Here is a 19,969-nt window from a genome sequence, read left to right as displayed (position 1 = left end):
ATCTTCCAGTTCAAAAGATGGATAAATTTGAACTCTAAGTCCTCTAGGGACTATTTTTTTATCTGAATAATTTTCCAAAGAGTCTTGTTCCACCATAATCTTTTTTTTTTTCTTTCTGTGAAGCATTTTTATATTGTTGTATCAACTCTCTGTTGTCCTTTAAAAGATCCTGGGAAATGCTAGTGTTACCCTGCTTAAAAAGGTCTGTAGCTTTTGACAGCCAGGAAGTCTCCCTGGATTTTAAGTCCATACTAAACTTGTAAAGACAATCTGTATGAAAATAGTAATATACAGGTGCATCTCACTAAATTAGAATATCATCAAAAAGTTAATTTATTTCAGTTCTTCAATACAAAAAATGTAACTCATATATTATATAGAGTCATTACAAACAGAGTGATCTATTTCAAGTGTTTATTTCTGTTAATGTTGATGATTATGGCTTACAGTCAATGAAAACGCAAAAGTCATTATCTCAGTAAATTAGAATACTTTATAACAGCTTGAAAAATGCTGTATTGTAACTCTGTCTGCCTGCGAGATGGAAGCTGAGAGGAGCCTGCGGATGTGTCAGGTATAATTACACACAGCTCTGCAGTGAGAGGAGCCTGCAGATGTGTCAGGTATAATCACACACAGCTCTGCAGTGAGAGGAGCCCGCAGATGTGTCAGGTATAATCACACACAGCTCTGCAGTGAGAGGAGCCCGCAGATGTGTCAGGTATAATCACACACAGCTCTGCAGTGAGAGGAGCCCGCAGATGTGTCCTGTATAATCACACACAGCTCTGCAGTGAGAGGAGCCTGCAGATGTGTCAGGTATAATCACACACAGCTCTGCAGTTAGAGGAGCCTGCAGATGTGTCAGGTATAATCACACACAGCTCTGCAGTGAGAGGAGCCTGCAGATGTGTCAGGTATAATCACACACAGCTCTGCAGTGAGAGGAGCCTGCCGATGTGTCAGGTATAATCACACACAGCTCTGCAGTGAGAGGAGCCTGCAGATGTGTCAGGTATAATCACACACAGCTCTGCAGTGAGAGGAGCCTGCCGATGTGTCAGGTATAATCACACACAGCTCTGCAGTGAGAGGAGCCTGCAGATGTGTCAGGTATAATCACACACAGCTCTGCAGTGAGAGGAGCCTGCAGATGTGTCAGGTATAATCACACACAGCTCTGCAGTGAGAGGAGCCTGCAGATGTGTCAGGTATAATCACACACAGCTCTGCAGTGAGAGGAGCCGGCAGATGTGTCAGGTATAATCACACACAGCTCTGCAGTGAGATCAGGAGAGCAGAGAGTGGCCATTACACACCACACTGGTAAATGTCCCCTTTTATTTGTAGTAATCTCTGGAGGCAGATTCTCATGCAGATCTGTGTCCGCCCATAGATCTTATCAGCTCATTTACATATAAGAAAAACGTGGATTTGACTGGAATAAGACATCGGATCCCAGATATCATGGTATCAGCTTCCTATGACCTACATGCTCATATAGACAGATTATTCCCTTTAAGATAACTGCTGAAAAGAGATCTCAATAGAACAGGAAATGTTAGCCTATTAGGCTTTGTGGCTTTCTGAAAATAGAAAGATTTCGAGATTTTTTTTAATATAGATATTTTTTTGGAAAATTAATAAAATCACCCAAAAATGTTAAAACATGTTTAAGATAAAAACTAGATGTATACAATATTTAATTTTATGATACAATCTCTTTTAATTAGATATCTCTCCTGACATTCACCCTTTAGTGAGCTGATTATACATTTTTATTGCAAGAGAGGAATAAGAATCTGAAGAGTAAGTCCCAGTCAGAAACCTGCGCAATTTTTCTTTCCCTTATGACAGATGACAGGAGTCTACTTGCTGTCACATACAACACCCATGGAACAGGTTAACATTTAACTCATTTACATGGTTAGCCGAAACCTGAGCACTGGCATTTCCAAGCTCCAGTATACTAAATACACTATAAAAACTATCTGTCCAAACAGAACAGTCCTCCCTTACCCCAATAACTTCCATAAAGTCCAGGAACATTGAAATCGGCCTGTACAAGAAAAGTGGTGTTTGAAGAGATAACAAGAATTACCCTGAAGACTGAACAGTTTATATTACAGCTATTGAAATGACTCGTGTCTAAATCAGAGTTCCAGCTCTTAGTAACAGGACGATTTCCATGCACAGATCTGCTCTGACGCACACTCAGAATACACAAATACTTTCTGCAAAATACTTCTCTTTTCTGCTCCTTACCGTAATGCAAACCATTTACAGCTAATCCTATAGAACTATGCTATTCTTCTCGACACAGAGCAATGGAAACCCAGCAGAACAGAGACTAGCACTAATGTGACTGCTATTCAATGATTAATATGAAATACTGCTTCCTCTGCAAAAAGAGGTTCCGCAGCTGCAGGTAATACCCTTTACTGTAAATATAAATATAGTTGAAATCACCATGGAGTTCCATGAGCTGCATAAACTCGCCATGTTCATGAACTTTTGCCTTTACAAAGAAATTAGTGGCTGGTAATATTATTTCTTAAAATTTACTGTACAAGATATATACCTATAGAGCAGAAAAAGTGGCTAACACACATAACAAATCACTCCTGTAAGGAGTTAATGAGCCACATCACATTAAAGGGGTTTTCCAGTTTTGGAAAAATCTTTATCCCTTGACTAGTTCATTTAAAAAAAAATTAAAAAAAACTGACCCTCACCCTGACTCAACCTGCAGCCAGCTACTGAGCTGTCGGATTGTCTGCAGCGCGGTCAACTTGACGACAGGCTGCAGACAACAACAGATAACTGGATCAGCAGCAGAGACACAGCACTGGACCCGGGAAAGGTGAGTAAAGATAAGTTAATTTGTTTGTTTTTTTTTAAAAAAAAACTGCACAAGGGGGACAGGAATTTGTTTTAAATTAGAAAACCCCTTTAAATAAAATAATCTTTATGACTTGGCATACTAAGCCTATTCTTTATAACATAATGTTCTAGATGAAACAGAATTTTTGTTTTTGTACTGCAGAAAAAGTTGGACAAAAGTCATAACAAATGATATTATTCTAATCAGTATCTGAATATGCAGCCAACATAGGGACCAGTTCACAGCCGTTTGTGTTGTTTGCACTATCTGTAAGCATTTTACCAGAACCATCATAGTTTTGACAGATCTTGACAAATTCCATTGCCTTCTAAATGTCTATCAGGCATTTTCCCAGGTTTACAGGATTTTCCTATTTTTGAGACCTAAATCTCTTTGAGCCTTGAAAATTCCTCGCTATCACATCCATTGTTGGGCAGAGTAGTGACACAATAAGAAGCGTTGAAACAATTTGATAAAATAACAAATTGATGATTAAGAACAGTTTCATCCTACCTGAAACAATGCAACACGTGGCGTCACATGTACAAATCCTAAAATCTATAGAACTTTCTGTATCAGTACTGACATGTATGATGATATCAAGTCTATTCTGTGAGCAATAACCACTCACTACCCAGTATTCCTGATTTTAGTATTATAGGCTGATATTTTAACTCCAGGGTCACACAGCGAATTTGATGCAAACAGAGGACTTGCAAAGGGGAAGTATTGTTCTTTTATTCCTGCTTTTTTTCCCTTTAATATCTACTCCAAGCTTATGCCAAAAATAAACACAATATTTTACTTCTTTTTTAGTCTTGTTTAAATTAGATACTTTCTCCATGGTTAATGTCAAGTTTTAGAAGCAAAAATGACAAAGATAAATAATTCACTAATATTTTTATAAAATATATAAAAAGGGGCCAAAACTGGAGCAAAATCAGCAGATGTGAACTCAAAATAAACTAGAAGTATTATTATTATTTAGCAATCTTCAGCTCGATCTGAAGCCATGGTAACCTCATGGATAAATGCTCTGTAGGAAGATCAATCTTGTGAAAGATTAGATAGGTCCACCAGGGTCTTCTTCGCCATTATCTTGATTGTATCAAGCCATTGGGTTGCTGGTCTTTCTCTTCTATGTCTGGCTTGACTTTTTCCAAAATAGATTTTTTTGTTCTTCTTGCCATCCATAGCACTGATGACATCCTTCTCCAGTATCACATTTCAAAGGCATGGATTCTTCCTTTGTCTGGTTTCATTATGGTCCAGGTTTCGCATCCATATGTTACTACAGAAAAGACCAGACTATGCATGAGCCGTGTCTTTGTTACCAGTGAAATGTTCCTCGATTTGAAGACCTTGTCCAGTGTCTTCACTGTTGATTTGCTCATCACTATTCTCCTACTGACGCCTGGTGTCATAGCTGCATCTTGAGTGATCATTGATCCGAATAGGCTGAAGTCCTTTACAACTTCCAGTTCGTCGCTGTCCATGTCAGATCTCTTGCAAATGGTGGAGGCTGTACTGTGAGAAATGAAGATTCTGTGTGCCACCTTACCATTCGCCTTCAGATACCCCAGGGATTTCTGCTTGTATGAGGCCCAAGTCTGTTCAGATGTTGCCCATCAATAAATATTGCAAGCAAACAGGTTCTAAAGTCAGTGCCCTGATTATAAGAATAGAAAAGAGTACCATTGACCTCCATCACTTAGTTTTATGTCACTAAAGCTGCCAAAGAGGGAGAGATGGGACACACAAGCTACATTAGATGGTTGTCCGGTACCCCTGAAATTGGTGGGTTTTGTTTTTTTTATATGCATTTGCATGAAAAAATATGGCATTGTAATAAAAATCGTATATAATATATCCTTTGTAGCCTCTATGGAAGCTTTATCGCTTCTTCAGAACATCATCATTCTCCAGGAGTAATGGGTAGTGGTACTGCTGCTGTCACTCTGAGAGCAGCACAAACTACAGGACACAATGAAGGATAACAAGGAGTCTAACTGAATGGTTCTTTCCTTAAATTCTCCTTGGTAACGATATGGCCTAAGCAATGTGTTATAGTAAGGGAAATAAATGAGGCATATATATTCATAATCTTTCCTGGCATCTTCTGGCCTATAGAAAGATGCCCACCTTCAGCTGTCAGTTCTCACTTGCCACATAGTATTCATACCATGATACTTGCACAATATATTTGATTTATATGTAACAATGCAGCCAAGTTATTCCCGGTGAGACTCCAAAAATCTCAATTAGTATTTTGTATACCCGCTCTACAGGCAAATATGGGATGACCCACCGATACACAGACTATTATATATGAAAGAGATTATATTAACCACACAGTGGTCCATGAAACATAAATGATGGGGTCCAATATGGAGAATGAGAGCTGTGCGGGTTTGCCTCTGGGGCTGCCACCCCAACTGCAAACAGCTGATCGGTGGGGTTGCCAGGTGTCGCACCACCAACGATCTGATAATGGTAACCTATCTGAAGAAAGGTTATCAATATGAAAGTAGTGGACAACCCCTTTAATTTTAATTATTCAAAACACTCTCTTAATGTTAAGGTAGTTACTGTGTCCACAGTCACCAATATATGACACTACACATGTCCATGCCCCAAGCCCAGCTTTAAAGTGGTAAGAAAGGTCAAACATAACTCCATTCAGAACCTCAAACTTTAGATGTAACCCAGATTAAAGGGGATTGTTTAGGGCCTAACAATAGATGATCTCTCTGTAAGATGAATATAAGATTGGTGTGGGTCAACACCTTGGTACCCCCAGCGATCAGCTAAAAACTGATCCAGCAGCAGTCAGGTCTTGGACAATTCCTTTAAGGTGACGTTCACGCATTCAGTATTTGGTCAGAATTTCACATCAGTATTTGTAAGCCAAAACCAGGAGTGGGTGATAAATACAGAAGTGGTGACGTGTTTCTATTATACTGTTCCTCTGATCCACTCCTGATTTTGGCTACAAATACTCATGTAAAATACTGACCAAATACTGAATGTGTGAACGTGGACTAATGTGAATTCCCATCTGCTCAGCATTCCCAAAATTTGCAGTGTCCAGGAAGCTCAGATACAGGGCACCGACGTACCGATACAGTAAAGTAGGTTACCAGTGAGAGAAAAATGGCAGCCAACCTAGATCTCAGTTTTCTGGAGATCTGTGACTAAGACACGGATAAGTGGGGTTTTCTGCACAGCCAGCATTTTTAGTTATTCAATGCTTTAGGCTCTGAGAGCAGATAACCCTGAAGTAACACAATTCCTTACATAATCTCATACTCTTGCGGTGCTCCCACAGTTAACTTCAGTTCACATATGATTTCGAACTCCCCCACACGTTCCTCAAATGCCTGGGTGGATAAAAGAACTGTATTTGTCTTCGGCCAGAGTTCTGGCTTGGCTTGCTGTCACGTTTTCATGTCTCCCCCCCCCCCCCCCCGTGCACATAACCTCATTGTTTCCTTACATTTCAACTCTCAGCAGTGACATTTACCAAACGCAGAAGTAGAACAATGTGAAGGTGGATCTCCAGTCCTAGCTATAAACCAGCATGTGGACGTGACTCAGGATCCCGTAGCAATACACCACGGTTTACTCCGGTTATGGGATTTGTGTACATTTTTACTGCAACGTCGCCTTGAATTCTGCATGAAATAGTATATAAAATGGAAAAGCTATAGGAGGAGCAGGTGATGTGCCAGGCAGGAGAAGAAGCATGCACGTCTATAAAGCCTGGCTGACTCTGGGACTTGATGAGAAACAGATCATTCTACAAATGTTTTGTCCCAGAAGACCTGCTTTGTGAATAACGTTCTCATTACATTCAGAGTGCAAAGAATAGCAAAATTGTGAAGAAAACTTTGTGCACAGTTTATCTTAGGCAATGTTCACACCAAAACCAGTATTTCTGTATTTCTCTTCTGTTACAGAACATGAAATACTAAAATGAAGGCAGTGCCTGATGCCAGGTATACTAAACACAAGCGGTGACCGGCATTTTACTGCGGGTAATAGAACAACATGCTGTACTACTTGTTCCAGTGTACGTGACAGGAGGACCTTCTAAATAAAGCTCCAACTCAGATGTGAACAGAGCCTTAACTTCTTCCCACAATTTGTTGATGACCTATCCTTGGGATGGGTCTTTAATATTAACTGATAGGTGGGAGTGCGACACCTGGCACCGCTACAATCAGCTGATATTAGCTCTGGCTACGAGATGTTCTGCAGTACACAGCAGCAGCTGCTACATATTGAATAGCACCATGCTTTTCATCCTTTATCCAATGTGTATAAATCCACCCACCACCAGAAAATATAACAGATGACCTATCCCGTGGATAGGTCATCAATATCTTGTAACCAGTCAACCCCTTTTCTAAAGTTTCTAAAATCTTTTTTTCCGTACGTCATCATTGTCCATTGGATTCCTATAGGATTTGAATACGTGTAATCATGTGCAGAGTGACTGCCAGATGAGAATCTGGTCAACACATGACCACAGGTATGCAAATCATATATGAGCAGTCACATGACCACCCACTGGGGGCATATAGGAAAATCCTGACAGTGTGTGTATTGCACGCTGTTGATATTCGGTAATCTACAATCACTATATGTGTTTGTCAAAGAGCCTGGAAAACCCTTTTAACATCTGACCTGGTTGTTATTCAGAAGATAAGAAGCTGTCATGGCTGTATGGGGTTGGCTTTCTCCTCACTTCCATTTGACAATATATGAATATGCAGCTGAGCGTCGCTATAAATGGGGGAGTTATAGACCGCCAACACAATTGTCCATAGGGGCCTTTAGACCTCCAGCACAATTGTCCATAGGGGCCTTTAGACCTCCAACACAATTGTCCATAGGGGCCTTTAGACCTCCAGCACAATTGTCCATAGGGGCCTTTAGACCTCCAACACAATTGTCTATTTACTAATTGTTAGAGAGACATGAAGAAGTGCTGTCCTCATATAGGTTGCTTCTCCTTGGCCTCAATCCTGTTTTAGATTAGTAAGAATAGTAAGTAAGCCATATTTCCCCTGACAGCTCGCACTGCCAAGCTTGTATTCATGTTTCAGATTCACAGCTGTTATATGACATACTGCAAGAACAAGAGTGAAACACAGCACACAAACAGAGAAGGCTCAGGCTAAACAGTCATGGCTTCCAACCATCAGAGGTTCTCCAACAAATAAATATGGTTAAAAAAATGTACAAAGCACAAACCCATGCAAAAAATGAATATAGTGCACAGCCATATAAAAACGACACTGCTATGCACATGTTCAATCTGTTGTTACTGCTTTCAGGGTTCGGAAACCATGAAGCAGTGAAAAGAAGCAGCATGTTCATCCTTCGGGCCGCTTACCAATAATGTGGCAAGTACAGAGTTAAAGATGGCAGTGCTGCCACCAGTTTCAGGAAAAGGTCTGCTGGCATTTTTCTGCAGTAGTTTTGCCTAAAACAAAATTGGCAACCCAGCTTTTTGGAGCTGAAACTTGGAGGAAACTCTCCAAAATTCTCCTAAAAAAAGCAAAACTTGTCAAAAAACTTGTGGTTTCCACCCAGTTTTTGCTCCAAAAACGCAACAAAATGACTCAGTGTGCACATACTATTGTGTGCATGGGTAACATTATTACACAGATCACCAGTTGATTGGCGGGCTCACTGTCACCCTAAAACAGGGGTGGGGAACCTCAGGCATGCGGTTGATGACCCTTTTATCTAGCCCCCAGGCAGAGTAAGCGCGCGATTTGTACGGCTCCTGAAGGATGGTATAAATATCCAAATGGCCCTTGGCAAAAATAAGGTTCACCACGCCAGCTATACAGGATACATTTTATATCTCACCATTACTAAGAGAGGAGTATACTCTGACCAGCTATTGCAAAGCAGGGAGCCAATTATATTATATTTTCCAGGATCCTAACAATGTCCAGAAGAAAAAAAAAATGCAAGCACATGTCTAAGGCTATGTTCACACGCGTTTTTGCAGCGTTTTTTTAACACAAATTTTCAGCTGCGTTTACAGTACCAGCAAAGTCTACGAGATTTCAGAAATATGCACACACCTTGGTTTTTTTTCCTGTTTTGTCAAAGCGCTGCGTTTTTGCAAAATGCAGTATGTTACTTCTTCCAGCGTTTTTCACCCATAGAAAGCAATGGGTAGTGCAAGTGTGGCACCCCAGGGGTCTGGTTTCCACAGTAACAGCAATGTTATGTCTGAGAGCAGGTGGGAGGTCTCTTGGTCAGGAATCCTATGCATGCCACACCTCCTGCCCAGTCCTGGGAGGGGAAGGACTTCCCCTATATAAACCTAGGGCTGAGGCAGGGTTAGAGAGTTCAGAGGGAGAGTTCAGCCAGGAGGGCTGACAGGGAGCTGTGGCTCCGGCTGGGCCCAGCTCCTGGGCCATGCCAGAAGTAGAGACAGAGAAGAGAAGCAGATATAGGAAAGAACATCAGGAGCTCTGTGGGAGCAGTGTTACAAGGAGTCAGGGGCTGGCAGCTGCAGAGCTCGCCCTGACTGAGAAGATTTCTTACCGGACCCGGAGTCCGAGGCTGTGGGGACTAACTCCTACCCAGCAGCAGAATCCGTCAGGCAGGGGATTCCAGGTCCTCTGGCCAAGAAACCCGAAGGCACGGTCACACGCATGGGACCAGCACCGCCGTCGTGGAGCGGAAGCTACTAGAAGGCCCCGAGTCACCGGCCATACGGGTGAGCACCACACGGTACACTCAGGGACGTGGGCTACTTATACCCGCCTCTAGCAAGGTAGCCAGAAGAGTACAGTTAGTTTGGGAGGCCTACAACTCCGCCTGGCCAGGGGAGATCCCATCTGCTCAAGGACTGACCAGGCCCCAATCGCTAGCCAGTACTCCGGGAGGGTCTATCGTTGTCACCAGTAAAGACCCTGAACTACACCGTACCGTCTCTGAGTGGTTCCTGCTACCCCCATCATCCACGTCGGCTGCCCTGAGGCCATACCCCTCCCGTTGGGGGTTATACTATCACGCTGCACAATACTACCACCGGCCTCAGCGGTCTGCCCTGCAGCAGCAGCTCCTTAGCTGTACTCAACGGGTGGCGTAGTCGTCCAACATCTACCGCTAATACAGCGCCACTTAGTCTGACTCCCTGGGCACGGACCGGATCACCGCCATGAGACTACAACCCTCAAGAGATCCGGCTCCGGGTAAGCTCCCGCATGCGCAACGCAGCGCGACACAGGCCCAGGGGCGCGTCACAAGGTTTTGCTGCGTTTTTGGTACCAAAACCTGCTGAAGTTGAATTAGGTTATTTTTTTCTGCACTAAACTTTATCAGCATGCCCAAGAGACAAATGAACACTGAAAAAACCGCAGTAAAAAACGCCACAAAACCTGCTTTTTTGACGTTGCTTCTTTAATGCCAAGAGAGCATGTTTTGCCTGCGGAAAAAAAAACGCAATGTGTGAACATAGCCTAATTTTACATGTGATGTGAATTTCTGCAGAACGCTGCTATCACTAGGTGTTGAATATTTCCATTACATGTAAGGCAGTACAGTGATATCTAGCAGAGGCATCGATAGCATGCTGAATGCTCCACCAATGTGCAATTACTTTCATTGGCCCATAAAATACTGTAGCTTTCATTACTGCACACACTTTTACTACTGCAGTTATAACAGACAACCATGCACATTATATAATAAAAGTAAAGTCCATTTCTTTTCGATGAAATCGGCAATATTAAAGATAAAATCTTGCTTTGCCTTATGATCCCAGGTCATACAGTGCAAAGGTAACACAAGGCAACTGCTAATGATTACGAAAAAAAGTCTTAGAAAGTTATTTCTTTGTGCCTCAAAAACTTTAGAACTTGACATTTCAGGAACTTTGAACAGGGCCAATAAAATAAAGGCCACGAGGAGCCAATGATTCACACAGGTCGCACCCTGTACAGATATTCCAGCACTTTACATCATCGGGTTTTGCAGCGATTGGAATGTTAAACTCTCGAGCCGAGTCTGGGGGGGTACATACGGTTCTACTATACAATATTACTTTGTACGACCCTGTACAAAGTAAGAAATCGAATCGATCCCATTGATCTTCATAAGAATTTTCCATCTGTTTCATCGAAAGTCAAGCTTATTGTCTTTAAAAAAAATTGTGTTTAAATTTCTAACCATTTACTAGATCTTTGCTCACGGCCAATGAATAATAAATAATCTTCTTGACAATCATAGGCGGATTACGTGTCCAAATAGGTGCATGAAAAACTATGTTCGTCATCTGGACATCAACAGAGTAAGATTTTGGCCTCAAAGGCTTCACTCGGACATCCGTGAGTCACATACGTATTCTATCCGTGTTTTTCATGGATAGAACATGTACCCGTTATAGTCTATGGGAATCTTAACATGTCCATGTTTTTTTTTGCAGACCAAGTGGTCGGCACAAAATCTCAGAGATATGTCCATGTGTGATAGAAGCCACAGATCAAAATTACCCATCCAAGAACGATATATCGGTCTGGGAAAATCATTGACAGCACCCGGATGTCTCCATGCTGTCCATGACTTAGGGCTTCTTCACACGTCACATATTTCTGGTACGAGTGCTATTCATATTTTTCACAACCAGCACTCATACCTATGATAGTCTATGGAGGTAGTTCACATGTCCAATTTTTCGTCGGACCAAGTGATACGCACAAAAGCACAGAAACTTGTCGGTTATTGATCCTTGTGTTGGATCAAATTCGACAATGCATGTCTATGTATCCGTGAAAAAAATCAGATGCCATCCATGTGCTGTCTGCTTTTCACGGACTGTTTGATAGGAGAAGCTGCAGAAACCTTCGTCAGTTGTTTTTTTTTTTATCCAAAAAAAGTGATGAAACTCTGATGGTAAAAACTGATAAATTGACCAAGCTCTGATGAAACTAATCAAAAACACAATGGTCAGCACCATAGCCTTGGAGCGCAGGGGTCCTGGGTTCAAAGCCCACCAAAGACAACATCTGCAAGGAGTTTGTATGTTCTACCCGTGTATATAAGCGAGTAAAATAAAACACTGATGAAACAGGCTGTTTTTGCGTATTAAAAAAATCACTGATGTGTGAAGGAACCCTATAACCTCATTCAGACGTTCATTTTTTTCACGTACAAGAAAAACTGAGTTTCATTAGGGATATTTGGTCAGAGTTTCTTCTGAGTGTCATCAGTTTTTCTAGTATGTGAAAAAGAAAAAATAGTTCTAGTCTTTTCACATGTAACAGTCCGTGACAATTGGACAGCACTTGGATGTCATCCGAGTGCTGTCCGATTTTTTCATGGACCCATAGACTTGAATAGCCAATTCTGATCCAACACTCAGATCAAAATCTGACATGTCTCCACAATTTTGCATGGATCACTTGGTACGCGAAAAATCACAGACATGTGAATGACCTCGTTCACTATTGTCAGTACCAGTGCTATCCATGAGAAACACAAATAGCACTTGTATGCGAAAAACGGACATCTGAATGAGCCCTAACATTGTAATGGATAGGAAAAACTTTGCACTTACATTTTTTATTTTTCATCACCGAAGAAACACTGATGGTAAAAAACCATCACAGTGATGGGAATCTAATTAAAAAGACTAATCAACAGCGGTCCAACAACAAGGAAAATTAGGGATGTCTAAAAGAAGCCTAAGGTTGCATTCAGGAAACATGGGAAGGGCACATTACCCACTGCATATCACTTGCAGAAGATTTGCATTATATAGTATTTTATATATTTTACAGGACTTTCAGAAATCTCATCAGTAGAATAGAAGGACAGCATCCAAACTTGAGAGAAGTAAAAAAATATTCTTTTTATTCTGCCAAATACAGTGCAACGTTTCGACATTCCCAGTCTTTATCAAGCAAAATGTTACTACTCAACAAGAAGCTGAGTTATGCAATTCTCACTCCTAAGAACATGTACCGGCAACTATGATGCAGGAAATAACCTGTTTCCTGTAATAGGAAGGCAAAAATTGTCAACAGTCAACTGTAAAAATATCCATAGATCCATTGTGTTCCTGTAACTCATCACACAATAGGATTTCAACAGAATAATATAATTGATGAGTTCCATAGAGCAATATTGCACCTTCCCAAACCTGTCTGTGGCTGTGTGCCCACAATCCGTAATAGCAGCGTTTTGGACGTAGCTCACCTGCACTGCGTCCAAAACGCTGCGTTGTACAGTAAAAGCACAGTGGATGGGACTTATAGAAATCGCATGCCCACTGTGCTTCTATCTGACGCCGTGTAATCTCACCAGCAGCGCAGCTTTACGAGCCGCAGCATGTCAATTATCTGCAGCGGAGACACTAGTCTCCACAATAGAATGTATAGGATGCGGCGACTCTGCATTGTTCAATGAATACATGCGGATTTACCTGCGTGATAGGACACAGCGAAAATACGAAATAATGTCTTCTGAATGGGCGCATTTTTGTATTGGTTCACTCACACTGGCGTATAAATCGGACGAGTGTAATCTGGTAAAAAAATCAGATTTCACTTTTACCAATGTTAGTCTATGATCTGCAGATTTTTTCTCAGCAAAATTCAGCATGCTGTGATTTCACTCCGAAATCAGTACAGTGCGAGAACAAAAAAATCACATGCCATACGGACCATCAGAGTGGCATCCGATTTTTAAGGATACATTACAATTCTGGAACATAGGAAACTATATATGGTCATGTAAATGATTAACAGCTCCTGAGTAAAAAAAAATGGATTCCATACGGACTGCACATAGATGACAAGTGAGAAAAAAATCGTCCCACTCTCCTGGAGGAGAATGGGACTGATTTATACACAAGTGTGAACGAACCCCAAGGCCACGTTCACATGTTCAGTATAAAATCGGTACTGGAAAAAAACAGTAAGGATGTCATTAGTGTTTTGTATCAGTGTGCCGTCAGTGTGCCATCAGTGTGTCGTCAGTGTGCCGTCAGTGTGTCGTCAGTGTGCCGTCAGTGTGCAGTCAGTGTGTCGTCAGTGTGCCGTCAGTGTGTCGTCAGTGTTTTTCCAGTATGGATAAAGAAAGAATGAAATTACAGAGCTTCTCCTATACTTTGCAATGTTAAACACAGACAGCACATGGCTGGTACATTGATGCCATCCATGTGGTGTATGTGATTTTCACGGACCCATAGACTTGTACTGGTCCTTGTCATCCGTGCTGCTGGAAAAAAACCGACATGTGAAGATCACCATAGGTTATAATGGATACGTATGGTATCCGTGAAAGAAACTGGAAACACGGACATGTGAAGGAGGCGTAATGGCTGGTTGTGAGTACTATAGCTCAGCTCCCATTGAAATGAATGGAAGTTGCAGAACGGCCACTACACAGTGTACAGGGTTGTGGTGTTCTGTCTCCGTACACTGTGGGCTTCCTGCTGCCACAGGACCTGGTAATAGTCCATTAATGGGGGTGTTGTACCATTTTGATACTGATGCCCAGTCATGCCTTCCATACCAAGCATTGTGCCCAGTATACAGACCTCCAGATCTGCTCTCTATGGTAATTAAATATAACTGTACTTGACTTCCTACACAGAGCTTCCTGACACGGTTCTGGAGACCCAGTCATACACGTATTAGCTACGCTTCATGCCAGGTATGAGGAATATCCGCTTCCACAGGAGAGGGAATATACTCAAAAAACATTCTCCATAAACTGGACAGTAGTTGCACCTCTGGCAATTTCTGTTCCAACAGTTCACCACTCGAGCTTTTCATTTACTGCCAACAATGCCCAGTTTAGATTTTTGGGGGGAAAACCAGCCCCTAGTTACCAAAAGGGTCATAGAAGCACAAGGAAAGCAAAATATATAGTGTTTGTGTGATATATTACTCAAAAAAAAGCCTAAATAAAGCAAATAAAAGCTTAATTGAATTTGTGGCAAATTTATCAAACATTGTTTGTTATTGTTTAATGGATTTAGCACCAAATTCACTATCGCGAAAAGAAAGAAAGGAAAAAAAAAGACCTAAAAAACGCAATTTATGAATCGGAGCTAAAGATTTGTCTACACAAAGATCAGTCATTCCACAGTAATCAATCATTGCCCCAAGTCTATAACCAATGATTTTTTTGGTTGGCTGATTATGTTATTATAAATTGATAATAATTATTGATAACATTAATCTGTGTTTGAACAACTATGACAAGACAAATGCAATGATCTAGCCATCTGTCACACCATGCTTTTTTTGCTTTGTATTAAACAGGCAGAGGAGTATACATGTATACTGTTACCAAGCTTAATTGTGATCAATAACTTCAATTGTTCCCTATGGCTCATGGGGAATAATTAGGACTGATGTAAAAGTTTCCAAAATGCCTGTGATGATCACAATCTCACTAGTGATTTTTTTTCAAATAGGGAACAAGAGATTGATCTCAGCTGAGATTTTCTGTTCTCATATTTGCATAACAAAGATCCCATCAATACGGACCCTGAGACCCCCAATGATTCTCAACCAAAAGAGGATGAAAAACTTCTAACTGACCATGTATGCCCAGTACAGAAGAGGTCAACACCGATGAGGTCAATGGGTGGAGAAGCCCTAATATTATCTGCTTACATGAATGGAGGCATGAATATCTATTAGGTTGTTTCTCGCTGTCAGAGAAGTAATTAACACATCATCTATTATTAGATGAAATGGTTCCTTGCTGAGCTGCACATTGCTCCTGTACGTACCAGTTCCCAATTATCTCCGCCATCATCGAGCAATTATGTACAGTGATGAAGATGGAGGTTGTAGCAGAGATGGAGCAGCCATAGTTGTATGGAAACTTAGTAACATGTATAATTAGCGGCACTGGCAGTCCTATATAAAAACACTGACAACATGTTATGATCGAATTATAATTTTTACCAAATCACAAACGCAGTTCTGCCACATCTAACAAACCCACCTCTGCTACAACCGACTCCAGACCACATCATCTCCACGGGTTTATATGAGGTCATTAGAGAACACAAAGATGCTCCTGTAAATGAGCCGGTTATAATTGCTGGGTACCGTTCTTTATCTCTCCCATCAACCCCTGTGCAATTACTGTCATCCATCAGGTAACAGTCTGATTAAATGGATATGAATTATTGATCATGTTGTGTCCCAATATCAGTATGATAATAGAGAATATGATCGGTGTGCTGGTGAATCCATGGACAAATGAATAAAGGTGGCCATACAAGGGCTAATGTTTGGGGGCAGAAGCCATAACACAGGTTCCTTTATGGGATCCTGCCGCACATTTTATGAGAGAACAATTATATCAACTTGTCAAGATAAAGTGGAAAAACTTCCCATAAAGAACATCCTTATCTATCTATCTATATATATATATATATACTAGATGGTGGCCCGATTCTAACGCATCGGGTATTCTAGAATAGGTATGCGGCCGACCGGGTGCAATCAGCAGAGCGGTATTTAAATTTGGCGCCAAAATCGCTGATGGTCGAGGCCGGCAACCGCAACCAATTAGCAAAGCGTTGTTAAAATTTGGCGCCTATATCGCAGATTGGTCACGGCCGGTGGTCGCGACTAATCAGCAGAGCGGGGTTTAAATTTGGCGCCAATAATGCTGATTGGTTGCGGCCGGCGGTCGCGACCAATCAGCAGAGCGTTATTTAAATTTGTCGCCAATAATGCTGGTTATTCGTGACCGGTAACCGCGACCAATGAGCAGAGCGGTGTTTAAATATGGCGCCAATATCGCTGATTGGTCGCGGCCGGCCACCACGACCAATCAGCGAAGCGGTGTTTAAATTTGGCGCCAATATCGCTGATTGGTTGCAACCACCGGCCGTGACCAATCAGCAGAGCGTTGTTTAAATTTGGCGCCAATCTCGCTGATTGGCAGCGGTCGCCGGCGGCCGCGACCAATCAGCACTGCGGCGTTTAAATTTGCTGCCCATCTCGCTGATTGGTCGCGGTGGCCGGCCGCGACCAATCAGCGTCGTATTAGTGTGGGCCCGGGAGCAGCGCTGCTTGTGCGGCTCCGTATTAGCGAGGACCGGGGAGCGGCGCTGCCTGTGCGGCTCCTTCTGCTGCGAGAAGCCGGGAGATGAGCGGCTACTCGCAGCAGAAGCATCCCGACCGGCGGCGCCGCTCCCCGGTCCTCCGTTCACACTTGCTGTCGGGAGATCAGCGGGCCAAGCCGCTGATCTTCCGACGTTAGCCGCAAAAGTATTGGCACCCTCAGCCTAATACTTGGTTGCACAACCTTTAGCCAAAATAACTGCGAACAACCGCTTCCGGTAACCATCAATGAGTTTCTTACAATGCTCTGCTGGAATTGTAGACCATTCTTCTTTGGCAAACTGCTCCAGGTCCCTGATATTTGAAGGGTGCCTTCTCCAAACTGCCATTTTGAGATCTCTCCACAGGTGTTCTATGGGATTCAGGTCTGGACTCATTGCTGGCCACCTTAGAAGTCTCCAGTGTTTTCTCTCAAACCATTTTATAGTGCTTTTGGAAGTGTGTTTTGGGTCATTGTCCTGCTGGAAGACCCATAACCTCTGAGGGAGACCCAGCTTTCTCACACTGGGCCCTACATTATGCTGCAAAATTTGTTGGTAGTCTTCAGACTTCATAATGCCATGCACACGGTCAAGCAGTCCAGTGCCAGAGGCAGCAAAGCAACCCCAAAATATCAGGGAACCTCCGCCATGTTTGACTGTAGGGACCGTGTTCTTTTCTTTGAATGCCTCTTTTTTTTTCCTGTACACTCTATGTTGATGCTTTTTCCCCAAAAGCTCTACTTTTGTCTCATCTGACCAGAGAACATTCTTCCAAAACGTTTTAGGCTTTCTCAGGTAAGTTTTGGCAAACTCCAGCCTGGCTTTTTTATGTCTCGGGGTAAGAAGTGGGGTCTTCCTGGGTATCCTACCATACAGTCCCTTTTCATTCAGACGCAGACGGATAGTACGGGTTGACACTGTTGTACCCTCGGACTGCAGGGCAGCTTGAACTTGTTTGGATGTTAGTCGAGGTTCTTTATCCACCATCCGCACATTCTTGTGTTGAAATATCTCGTCAATTTTTCTTTTCCGTCCACATCTAGGGAGGTTAGCCACAGTGCCATGGGCTTTAAACTTCTTGATGACACTGCGCACGGAAGACACAGGAACATTCAGGTCTTTGGAGATGGACTTGTAGCCTTGAGATTGCTCATGATTCCTCACAATTTGGTTTCCCAAGGCCTCAGACAGTTCTTTGGTCTTCTTTCTTTTCTCCATGCTCAATGTGGTACACACAAGGACACAGGACAGAGTTTGAGGGTATGTGCACACGATGCAGAAATGAAGCAGAAAATTTCTGCATCATTTCAGCATCTCCCTGGCAGAAAAAAACGCATGCAGATTGTGCATGCGTTTTCCCTGCGGAATACATGCGGATTCACATGCGTTTCCGCATGTGGATTGACAAGCGCTTTCCAGGCGATTTTAGCATCACCTGGAAAGTGCTTGACAACTAGGTCACACTATATAAATCCATGCAAACACTATATAATCCATGTTAACTGGCTGCAAGTGTGATTTAGTTATTGCCAACACCTGTTAGGTGCCACAGGTAAGTTACAGGTGCTGTTAATTACACGAATTAGAGAAGCATCACATGATTTTTCAAACAGTGCCAATACTTTTGTCCACCCCCTTTTTTAGGTTTGGTGTGGAATTATATCCAATTTGGCTTTAGGACAATTCTTTTTGTGTTTTTTCATTGAAGACAATTTAAATGAAGATAATAATACCAAAGAATTTGTGATTGCAATCATTTTCAGGAAGAAACTGAGTATTATCTGACAAAATTGCAGGGGTGCCAATACTTTTGGCCACCACTGTATACCCACACATAACGCCTTTTCAGCAATCAGTGAAGTTATTAATGGTTGTCTGAGGAATATTCTGCAGCTGAATGCACTTGGGCAAATCATCAAGATCCACTGCTGGCAGCTCCCTTTGCAATTGTCGAGCATTGACGTATTGAAAAATGGTTCCTGGGACACTTTGGAGAAATGGCCATAACACTGGTTCCTCAACCAAATCAATGTAATGCTAAGCGGTTATTGTACCTGGAAGTAAGACTACAGGGGTCTGGCTACTGTACATTATGCCACCTAGCACTATAATCCATGGAGTAGAACAGGTCTGATGTTCCCTCATGATGGCCTCTTCATGTCATTGCTCATATCGTCTCCAGACCAATGTCCGACTATTATTGCATCAAAGACAAAAATGGGACTCATCGCTGAAGAAGATAGGCCTCCATTCCAGCCTCGTTTGCTCCATCTGGAGACCACGTTGGTAACGTCATGAAGACCCGTCATCAGGGAGTGTCACAACGGTCGTACTCCTAGGATTATGGTGTGGGGTACATAACAACTTACTTACATTGAATTGGGCATGTAGCCAAGGATACGGCCTTTTCTAAAAAAGGGGCCCAGGAGCAATTTTTCAACATGACAACGCCAGGCAGCATGTTGCTCGTTCTACTGTGAGCAGCCTGTGTCACCTAAATGTGCCCCCATATCCTGAAGCGTCTCCAGCTTTGTCTCCCATCTGGGATGTCATTGGTCAGCAATTATAAAAGGAGCTGTCAGCAGAAGAGCTTGATGATGGTTCCTATAGTTATGCTGAAGTCGGGCCAACAAAACCAGTGATCAGCCGATGGCAATTCCATGTGTCCACACAGCAAAGCTGCGGCACTCGGTCCATATTACACAGTGCCAATATACAACACAAGGAGTAATGGCACTGGTGAAGAAGACCCATATAATACGGCACCCACAGGAACATGCCACCATTTAGGCCTCCATCAGCCACATCGGCACAGCGTTCTGATCCTCATCAACAGGAGCACTGGTCATGATCAGATGTCTCACTCACCAGCAGCAGCGTCGTACAAGCACGGTTATGTGATGGCAGTTATTGCCATCCCAAGTGTCCCTTCATGAAAACACTGTTCCTTTACATGAGCTCATATGTACCAT

The 19,969-nt window shown here is 42.4% G+C and overlaps 1 protein-coding gene across 2 annotated transcripts in view; it reads right to left on the bottom strand.

Moving 5' to 3' along the window:
• The window catches only part of SH3GL3 (SH3 domain containing GRB2 like 3, endophilin A3), a 97,319-nt gene that overhangs the window by 73,456 nt on the left and 3,894 nt on the right, over positions 1–19,969 (bottom strand). The gene's annotated exons all lie outside the window — the stretch shown is intronic.

This window comes from Phyllobates terribilis, unplaced genomic scaffold, assembly GCF_046119375.1.
Source record: "Phyllobates terribilis strain yellow unplaced genomic scaffold, ASM4611937v1 Scaffold_11__3_contigs__length_659146591, whole genome shotgun sequence".
Classification (NCBI taxonomy): Eukaryota; Metazoa; Chordata; class Amphibia; order Anura; family Dendrobatidae; genus Phyllobates; species Phyllobates terribilis.
Note: the sequence above shows the minus strand (reverse complement) of the source record. Positions and strands in the feature narration are given on the sequence as shown.